Genomic DNA, 11,880 nt, shown 5'->3' on the forward strand with positions numbered 1-11,880 from the left:
GACGTCTTTAAGTGTAATAAACGTATATTAACACAATGTCTGAGACAATTATTTATAATTAATCAGTAAAATTATTGTATACACATGTTACACATGATAATTATTTAGCTACATGTTCGATATTAAGTGAAGGCATTCAAATATTGCTAAATGAAGAATTCTATTCTTTTATAATTAGGATATTTTTATACGTGTGCTTTTTAATAAATACATTTAAAAGATAAATGAAAATTAATGTATGATCTACAAAAGCCCAGAAGGTTCATTAGAAATACGAGATTCGAGTTTCAAGATCTAAATCAATCAATCAATCAATCAGAAGGTGCATTCAAGATTCGATTACTCCCCTTTGATAGGTTTCGATTGGCAAAAAAACCGTTGTATACATTTATATTTAACAGGCTGTTTGATTATAAATTGATACAAGATAGAATGTTTCATGTACCATAGCGAAATAAAAATGAAGTTTGGAATTAGTTGAGCAAAGTATGCTAAAATTCTCATTAAAGCATGTGAAGCAAAACAATGGATTAATACAAAGAATATTATATTATGGTATGGCCATATCTATATAAGAGTAGTGAATTTATTTACATAGATGATTTATTGAGAGAACGAACAGTATTCATGCTCAAATATCTATTGAAACAATACAAATTTGGAGCAGAGCAAACATGGACCTCTAAAAAGCATAAGAGGTGGGATCAAGTGCCGTGGACGAGTAAACATCCCTTGTCGACCGGTCACAACCGGCGTGTGCTCCCTGTCATGATCGCAATATATGAAAGCAAATTTTATTCTATAAAGAATTTCTATATTCAACGCGACTGTAAATAATATTAATCTGGATATGTGAACTATAAGAATATCTTTGGACGTTGAAGTTTGAAACGTACAGTAGACGTATTTTTTGGAACCTTACTGACTTTCACCCTCAAAGAACAACACAGCATACTTTGTTACATAAATGTCATATACCTTGCGATTCTGCTTTTCTTCTATCCAAGATGCCAAAGACTAATGTTTTCATTTTAAGATTGGTATAATACATGTTTGTGTTCTGTTCAACCAATGATATGTATCCTTTCACAGCAGAACTACCTAGGGCAGTGTTCCTCTCGAAAAACCGTAGCCGTCAAAAATGAGTTTTTTCTATGATTCCAGCTTCTGAAGAAACTTTTGGAAAGTTTTTGTTGTCTTCTACATGAAATGTCTGGAAAGTATAGTTATCTGTTTGTTACTGAGTGGCGTATTTCTGGACGTCAGTAGGAATAAAGGTCGGACAAAGACCTGCTGCAAACTTTTTTGCATGGCTTCTTATCTCGTGTTTGACACCTCCTATTACATGAGGTAGGTCATACGATACGATGTAATACAGTTTAAGCACCTGAGAAAGCAATGCACACACGGCCAATAACCCAGAAACAAGCTAGGAGGACTATGAATCTCAACATGATAAGCGAAAGTGTCTGGTAAAAATGCAACCTTATACTGTAAATGAGACTTGAAGGGTTGAAAGTTTGACGATTTTGATATTATAAAAATATGGTAAGTGAAAACTTTTACGATTTATTAGACTTAAACAGTGCTGTTTAACAAGAATGTGAAAGTTTACGAGTGGAAACGTTGACAATTTTCTGTTATTCGTCAATTTCGTCACTGTTACAACTCGTCAAAGTTTCCACTTTTACAGTATGTAACAATAAAAATAAGAAAACGTTGCTGGTATAGATAGCAGGAAATCTCGTCTTGAAACACATGATGAAGAAAAACAGGTTAAACTACGCAAATAGGGGATACCCTAAATGCGGGAAGCATTTCAAATTATTTATACTCGCCAAGATGTCACAACACACGCCAGACTTGGAAAGGAAATAAAGTGATTAAATTCATTGGCAGTGATTTCGGACACACGTAGATGTAATGTTTATAAGCGAGATACCTAAGTAATGATTTCTGTTTCTTTCCTCTGCACAATAAATGGTAAGTATGGTAAGTCCAATCGAGACATGCACCATGTTTTATTCACTGCATTCACGCCGTTAAACAGCTGTTTAAGTTTTGTTTTCTAGGCTTTGTGATTACTTTAGGAATGACTCTAATTCTTGGCCAAATTATTCGAGTATAACCTGGTTTGGGTCAGTTTACGCTTTATAATCCGCGAAGCGGATTATAAAACAGCGTAAGCTGACCCAAACCAGGTTATACTCGAATAATTTGGCCAAGAGTTAGAGTCATTCCTTATAATTTAATTCTAAAATCATTAAACAACTGTGGGTGTAAAATTTCGTTGCTTTTTATTAGTTCAAATTTGCCGCTCAATAATACAACGGAAGTGATGGGAAGCGAGGGGAGGTAAAAACTTATACATAGTCCTAGCAGCCATGTTGTTTTGTTTACATGTGGTAAGATCCAAGTAACTGTTTGAAGTTAAAGGTACATTTATTAAATCTGGAATTTTCCATGAATCCCGAGGACTGGAAATGAGAGGATTGCATGGATACAGACGATTCAGCTGGTTGTCAGGAGGGTGTGTCCCCATACCAAACCAGGTTATACAGAAATAATTTGTGTTCCTTTTTGGATTTTTACCAATCAGAGGCTAGAATACAAACAAAATTAAATTATATTTCATTAATTCTGGATACTTGAAAACTAAAAGGAACTTTTAGCAAATTTGAAATCACAAAATTTTACCAAAATCATTAACATCAAAACGGGAAACTTTTCAACACTTTATACAACCATTCACCACGACAAATCCCAGTCTAGGGTTTTTGACATTATAGGCAGCTACTTTTCAATAAAAATTGAACTCGTAAACTCCCTTACCTTGTCATATTGGTCATATGTAAAATTATTTTGCTAACAACATTCTGAATGTACACACTGGTACTCCAAAGTTGATCGTAAAAAGATGCTTTAGGTTCTGATTGAAAATATGGATTTAGTTTTTGGAGATCAACAATCTGTTGGAATTCCCATGGGTAGGTATTGTGCTCCCATATAAGCAGACCTATTTTTATATTCATATGAAGCAGAATTAAAAAAAACTTCTGAATGAAAAGAAGAGGTCTCTTGCTGTGATCTTCAATTTGATATTTAGATATATTGAAGACTTGATTCGATATATTCCTTTGAACGCGAAATAAAAGACACATCTGTTTCATGCTTGGGTATTTGACACATATGTTTTTTATTTGAATATTTTACTAGAAAAAGACCTTAGCAACCGAACAACAAAACGTTATGATAAGGGTAATGACTCCAATCAATTCTTGGACCAGTTATTTTTAATATTTTTATTAATGCTATTTTCTATTTTGTAAAAAAATCAGATTTGTACAACTATGTAGATGACAACACCTTATCCCATTCAGATCCTATCTTAAAAAAATGTTATTGCTACACTTGAAAAAGAAAGTGGTATTCTCATCGACTGGTTTTCGGCTAATAAAATGCAGGCAAAACCCAGAAAAAGTTCAAGCAATAGCTCTGGGAAAAAAGACGCATGATTAAAACATTACTTTAACTTAAATGGTACAACTCTTGCCTGTGAGCAAGAAGTGAAACTGCTTGGTGTTACTTTTGATTTTAACTTAAACTTCAATTCTCATATATCAAATATTTGTAAGAAAGCAGCTCGACAATTAAATGTGTTAAAACGTGTTGGGAAACATCTCTGTAAACTTGGTTAACTTACTATCTATTATCTATCATTCTTCTAAAATGTCAAACTTTAGTTATTGCTCTCTGGTGTGGCATTTCAGTAGTGAACAGAATTGTAAAAAAAAAAAAAAAAAAAAAAAAAAAAAAAAAAAAAAAAGTAGAAAAAATTCAAGAGCGAGCATTAAGATTTATTGTAATGACTACACTAGCAGTTATGACCAGCTACTAGAAAAATCAAACCTCCCTCACTGAAAATCAGGCGTATGTTAACTTTGTTAATTTCTTAAAATTTCCAATAATAAGGATCCTGGGGACTGAAACTTCTGGAGTAACATCCTACGATGGCAGAGGTGTATTAAGCTCTTCAGGATCCTTTTTTTTTTTAATTCTCTTTTAATTTCTTTTTTTACCTCACAACAATACAGACCTTGCAAATGTTTGTAGGGACTGACCCAATCACTAGGCAGGATGTGTGTTGGTGAGGAACGTAAATTATTTTTGCTTTTAATTTTGGCTATATGCTATACCTGCTTGAAGTTTCTAAGCTAGCTATATTTTCTATTATTACTACAACTAGTGCTTTTTTAATCTGATTGTTTTATGTTTAATGTAGTGCTTAATCTAATTTGCTATTATGATGAGTATTATTATCTATTTATTTATTTTTATTTTAATGGAAACATTATGCATTACGATTTCCGTTTCTTTTCAAATAGTCACTGGGCTTCTTTGTTTTATTTACCATGTGTGTGTAATGTATGTACATGTGTTTTTGCATGCATAATTATGTTGTATATTATTATTCCTGCGATATTTTTAGCTGTGATAGTCGGTTTAAGAGCTCTACAGAGATCATGTTAATTGTTATACTATGTACAAAATGCCGACTTTAAATAAAATTTACTTACTGAATTACTTACTTTAATGAAACGTCATTTGGCAACTTCTGAATAAAAGTGGATGGATTTTGAATCTTTCATCGCTAATTAAAGACGATCAATGCGTAAAATTGTCAAGAATGGCACAATTGAGACTAAAATGTTATTTGAAAGTAATTAACACATACAATATAGTATTGAAATTGTCCAATTTTATTTAAAAATATTTTTAAAAAAAGAAAAAAAAGAAAAAAAGAATTGAGCTAGGATTCTGTCACCAACAAAAATTAGCATGCTGTATTTCATAAATTCGATTTACATACACAAGAAAATACGACGGCATTGTTTTACTATTCACGAGGAAAACCTACAGACATCATCCTGTGTATATGAGTAGGTATATACAAGCCAGCTTGGTTCCCTCGAGGCTTTACGACGGCTTCAATTATGCCCCATCCCATACCAAACTTACAAGAGGAAATCCAACCGGTTTAAAACCTCGTCCTTTAAACAGTTAAACTGTTAAATACAAATAACCGTCATTTCTCAATCCAGTGCATTATTTCTTAAAATAACTTATGCTCCTTTAATTATTCTATTTCTTAAAATAACTAAGTGACTTAAAATCCAATGACATCGAGGACAAAAATTCAGTAATAAGACTGAAAATTTGGATCTATTAGAGTAAAAAAAAATCTCGAATGGGACGAAAATAAAAGAAAATTTGAACAGTTCTGTGATGCCTTCATTTAGAATTCCTCTCGGAATTTATGTTTCCACGCAGGTCAGTTGCATCGGAATTCGTAATATCCATTGTAGAAGGCTGTTGATCATAACCCTTGGTTAATTTTTCATATTAATCTTCATTCGAGAGAAGTTTTTTCATAGTCTCTGCTAGTTCTTTGTCAGACATTTTAGAGGTGTCACCAAGAGAATTGGTCAACTGGATTTCATCTGAGATGCATCTTTTCATAATATTTTCTATATCATTACGCTCTTTCTCTGACATTTCTTTGAAAGAAGGTTCAACCGATTCCATCATTTCTGTGGCAATTTTCAGCAATACATCAACGTTAGCTACAAAAAAGCAACACAATTTCTATGTATTTATTTTATCATTTATGAAATCTTTTTGCTTTTAGCCCAACTGAGCCAAACGCTCACGTGAACTTTTCTGATTGAAGATTATCCGGCGTCCGTATGTCGTCCGTCGTTTGTCATCAGCCTTGTGTCGTCTGTAAACTTGTAACATTTTCAACTTTTTTCTCAAAAAATAGTACGCCAATTTCAACCATAATCGCCACGAAGCATAAATGTATAAAGAGGATTCAAGATATTTTCAAATGAAGAGCCATGTCTACTTTCAAGGGGAAATAAGAAAAAGTGAAAAATTAATGGTATTTAAAAAAGAAACTCTTCCTTTCAAGAATAACTGGGCCAGAAAAGATGACACCGAAAGCTTCATTTCATACTGAAAATTCCAATTTCTTTAAAACATCATCCTGGGCGGTGCCACATTAGGCGAACAAAGTTTTGCATAGGAATATATAGAAAAAAAAATCTTTCTTAGCACAACAAAACTATGATTAGTCATATTTATGTGAGAGCATCCTCAGGTAGTGTGAATTCAAATTTGTTCCAATCATGACCCCCGGGGGCTAGGGTGGGACCAAATAGGCAATCAAAGTTTTGCATAGGAATACATGTATATAAATAAAAAAGAATCTTCAGAACAGCAAAACTATGATAATTTATATTTAAATGGAAGCACCCTTAGGTAATGTAGACTCCAGTTTGCTCAAATCATACCCACCCTCCTCGCGCTAGGGAAGGGCCACAGTATGAGTTAAAAGTATTAAAAAAATCTTTTGGATAACAGCAAATGAAGGAATAAGTTTTAGTCATTATAATATATGAGAACATCCTCAGGTAGTGTAGATTCAAGTTCGTTCTATCATTAGGGGTCGGGCTACGATTTATTTCATGAGCCCTGGCTTTAGAGTTTAGCCAAACTCAGAGATCAAAATTGTACATAATCTATGTGTCCAGGGAAAAAATTCTCCAAAACAACAGAACCATATCCATCGTATTAATTTTTAAGCATCCCGATGTCCTGTTCATTTAACTGTGAATAAATCAAGACTTTTTTAGGTCCCAAATCTGGTCGAACATCATAGAGATAGAGGTATTTATGAAATTAAAGAGGGGGATTTCAAAAAAGGAAATCATTTTTTGGGCAAACTTTAAGTGACTCAGGTTAGCTTTTGGCCTCTTGTATTTTTTAAGTAAATATTGATAAAATTTTCTTAGATTTCTGTCTATTATCTTTACACTTTATAAAGCGTATCTATTCAATTAAAATTGTAGAAACATTTTCGTTATTTGATCTAAGGACAAACATTTTTCTTTCGAAAAAAAAAAAAGCAGCTGTATTATATAGATATTGCATGTAGTTAAGTGTAACATTGAAAATTTTCACCCCAAGAAAACCATTGTCAACCGAGGTTGGCAATGGTTTTCGAAGGGTGAAAATTTTCAATGTTACACTCACCTACATGCAATATTTATTATATTATACTGATTGTTTTATACAAATACATATAACAGTTAACCGTGCGCGCATAAATTATGCGCAGTCACTATGTTTTGGAATATCACCCGTCGTCAAGCACTGTTGACTGTTGCTAGAGGCCTAGGGCGTGGCTTCATCATTCAGCGGTTAATAGTGATTTTTAACAAATGTTTCTCGACGAATCAGATTCAATTAATTTACATGAAAGCATAATATATTAAAATATAGATAATAATTTAAATAGTGTTTATTAGTGGACGTGTGGAAAGTTAGCAATATTTTGCAATAATGTCATAAAATGAGTACAAATGTTTGTATGGATTAATTTATGAAGTGGCATAAAGTCGCATATTTAAAGACTAAAACAAACTTACTATTTCTTTCTTCTTAATGTTTTAAGAATTTGTATTCTTAATCAATCAAAATGTACATCAATGCCTGCATTATTTTTATTTTGTTTGTGTTATTTATTGCAAAGTTCAATATATACTATGTTTCTCTTAAAAAAAAAGAAAAGAAAGAAGGAATGCAATTGTACATGTACACTAGAGAACATACCTTTTACTGGTTCAGCCATTTTGTTATTTCGATATTAGGAACCTAAATTTAGAAAAAAACAAAGAATATTTTTTTTCACAAACAACCACACCCTTTCGTAGAAATTTCAGAATTGACTTTCTAGACAACCATATATTAAGTATACAATAAACGTCTACATACATGCTGTCTAGCCGCGTATTAGTTTTGAAAATTCATTCCTTAAACATTTATCTCCTCTCCTCTCCCCCCCCCCTCTCTCTCTCTCTTTTTGGAGATGGTCGTTACTTGAAGACTAGTTTACCATACGTGGATAAAATATATAAGTCTGTAAGGTATTTGATAAAAGAACATATGTAATATTTTTGAAGATAAGCACACTTGATTTCCTTTGTAGTAACCCTGACAAAATTTTACTATAATCAACTATAGTTTTCTATAGTGAATACTTTGACCCTTTAATTTACTATGACACTATACACTAAAACTTTTTTGTGCGATTTCAAAGCTTAACAGCTCTGAAAATCAATATTTTAGATGTAAAATGTGGAAATAATTTGTAAACATGCAAGTAAAATTTCCTTTAAAAAATCCAAATTTTGCATGTATGAATTGAAGAACATGAAATATAACAATTTGAATTTCATAGTGAAAATACTTTGTTTAACGTTATTCTTTGATTTAATTATGCAGTAAAAACTTTGATACTGTAGTAAAATATAGTTAACTATAATACATATACTTTTTTTGTTAGGAAAACTCTTCTAATTAATATTTCTCATATGATGTTATGTTCAGAGTAAAACCGCACGATTTTAGTTTTATATTGTATGTATGAAACTAATATCAAAGATCCATAAAAGAAGTAAATACTAAATTCAGAGAAAATTACATACCGTATTAATAACAATTGAAGCGTGAGGTTTCTTTCAGATCTAGAGTGTTAGATGTTTCACGGGAACGGATGTTTATAGTTATAGAAACATACAACTGCGTGATCAAGGAACTATATACAGGATTTAATTATTAACAATGTAACCTCTTATAAAGAGCTGAAAATTTTAAGGACCTCCTTTGTATAATGTCACCGTACCCAATAACGGCACCCAATGAATGTACAAAACGTACAATAAAAATAATCAAAAAAGTACAAGGAGGAAAAAAAAGATTATCGTATATACAGAAAAAAACATGAAATGGATTAAAAATATATTTAGAATGGTCATTTAATTTTTTTCTCCTTCTCTCGATAGAGATATAACTAGACTACAGAATTCAAGCAAATTCACACTGTAAAAGAATTATGAACATACACGTATACCTAGTATGAACAAATATGCGTTGTTTGGGAATTTAGCAACAATAAAAAAATCTTGGTTAAAAGATAAATTTTATTTTAATAACGAAGACACAAATTTAAAGGATAGTTTAAATGAAAATTATATATATTGTTATATACTGTTATTTTTCAGCACAGGCTCTTTAAGCAGTTTCCACGTGAGTCAAAAGATAATACATCTTATTCAACCTGTCAGTTCCCTAAAATTAATTTTGCCAACAAAGAAATAGATATTGTAAACATATTATATATTGTAAACATATAAGTATCATTCTTAACCATTTAAAGTTCAGTATTTGAAGTTGAAATCTACACCTTGAATTTCTTACAGATTTTCCCCAAATGTTTCAATTATATAAGCATGCCTTATAGTGCCTAGATGTTAAGCACCTAAAAATAAAGATTTTTTGCTCGCGTCCTTCTTTCAACTATTGTCAGACCGTTCACGGTAGCTCAGTCGGTAGAGCGCTCGCTCCGTGATCGGGAGGTCGTGAGTTCGAATCTCGGCCACGACTGACCAAAGTCGATAAAAATGGGTGGCAACTGTTCCTTCGCCATGCGCTCGGTACTTTGAAGTGAAAGTTGCGGGTCCTTCGGATGAGACGTTAAAAACCGAAGCCCCGTGTCACGGCAGGCGTTGGCACGATAAAGATCCCTCACTGCTCAATGGGCTGAGTGCCGAGTAAAGGTCAAAATTTGAAGCCCTTCACCGGTGTATGGTGACATCTTTATATGAGTGAAAAATTCTCGAATGGGACATTAAACAATATACAATCAATCAACTATTGTCCCGCAGGACACGTCGTAACTGATGATCTTAATAAAGTTGAAAAATGATGACCTAAAACTAATCATTTAATTAGGTGGGCTTGGACACAGATTTGAAGTTAATATTTTCTAAAATTCCTAATATATCATGACTTACCTAATACTAGAGGATTTCACGCACAATTAATATAAAAAATAAGAAACTTCTTTTACAGAGAAAAATCGAATTAAAATCGGTTTATTTGTCGAGTGATTTTCCCAGAATTCCTTTCCTACCAGCATTCCACGAGATAATGGTGAATACAACAGACCCGCAGTTATCGAAAGTATTAAATTGTTGCAGAGAGCATAAAAGAAAAAAAAATTCATCTACTTTACAAAATCTTTTGTTACAAAAATGCTCTTGGCCTATTTAGACTCCGTTATGGAAATGTTAGTTACATACAACGTCATGTGAAGTCACATTTAAGAATGTGCAGTTTGAAGTTTGAAGAGGCGGTTCAAATTTACAAGTGTAAGCTAGCTGTGAAAAGGCTTTTGATGGTATAACTGCGCTCGCCCTATCGGTTCCATAGTAAAACTTAATTTGAAATAGGTGATCCAAAAATACCTACAAACAATACTTATCTGTAAACAGCACACAAAACATGGACCCCTGGAAATTCAAGAGAGTAGATCAGGTGACTAGGAAGAGTAAACATCCCCTATCGACCAGTCACATTAGCCCTAATTGATCAAGTAGACGGAACAATCCGTATATAAATTCCGAATAAAAATAAATGCCTAACAATAGGTTTGAAATAAGCAAGTCAAAATTACCCTGAACATCACAAAATGATTTGTTATGCTTACTTTTATCAATGATTTTTTTTTGTAAATGTCGAAAACATTGTATATATAGAGGATATTCAATGTTTTGTAGTTGGATATGGAATTTATTTCACGAGTGGACAGGATTTTTTTTTATATTTTCACGAGTGCGAAGCATTAATTCTGTTATAGGACATATAACCTGCACAGCCATACTGAAAGGAATTATTTAAAAAATGACATTTGTTTCAAAATGTTGGTAGAGCAAAACTTACTTTGCCGACCCAGTTCAACATTTTATCGGAATGATAATTCATTCAAATAAAATTCTAGGATGATATCATTCTACAAAAATATTAATTCGTCTTACCCCAGATTGTTTTTGTTTAAATTAAGAATGAGGAACTGGTTTTTAGCAGGACTAATTGTTTGTTTTTATTTTTGTTTTGCGGATAAGAAAAATGTTATTGTCAATCTAGCTTGTCATTTGTAATCAATATCCGAAAAAAAAAGGGGGTAAAACTCGTCATGCTAAAAAACCAGAGTTTCTCAATAAATAGAGACGTTATTGATATTTATTGAGCAAGAAACAGATGAACAGGAATTACAAAGTAAGAATTGTGAAGTAAAAATGTAGATTAACAGTTTCCAACGAAAATAACTAATATGACCTTTTTAAACACCTTAATTAATTGATAATCAAATAATTTATCAAATCAGTTACAATGGGTATTGACAGAATTTATTTTTGTTAATGATTTTTCCCCCTAAAATCTCAATTTATTTACCATGCATGAATAATATTAGGCGTCTTAATTATTTATAATAAATTAGTTTTTTGTACTGTTTATGGTAATTAAAGATAATATATATCCTACACTTCTTTCCTAAAAATGTCAGGAAGGAAAAAAAGGAAATATGAAATTTGATTTGAAAAGAAATATAGGCCACACTATAGTAAACGGAAATAAAGTTTGAAGTTTACCAGAAATTTGGTGTACATAAAAAAAAAGAGTTAAGGAGGAGGGGGAATAATTCAAACATACGCGAACTATACGCGATTACACTATATCTGAGATTGTATTGAATATAAATTGTGAAAATTATCATCTTTACATTATGTCATTTCTTTACCTATGATATCAAGTTACTATAAATGTTCAACAAGTCGTCATTGGTAGTCTCCTATGGTCTTTTGATATTCATTTGATAAATAAATGATATTCATGATAAGTATTAGTTTTATAATTAAAAAAAGTTAAATCATTTAAATATGTAGAATATTGAAATATTGATTGCATTTCTGA

The sequence above is a fragment of the Saccostrea echinata genome, unplaced genomic scaffold (assembly GCF_033153115.1).
Source record: "Saccostrea echinata isolate AGI-Se365-2 ecotype Australia unplaced genomic scaffold, CSIRO_AGI_Sech_v1 ptg000007l, whole genome shotgun sequence".
NCBI classification, from domain to species: domain Eukaryota; kingdom Metazoa; phylum Mollusca; class Bivalvia; order Ostreida; family Ostreidae; genus Saccostrea; species Saccostrea echinata.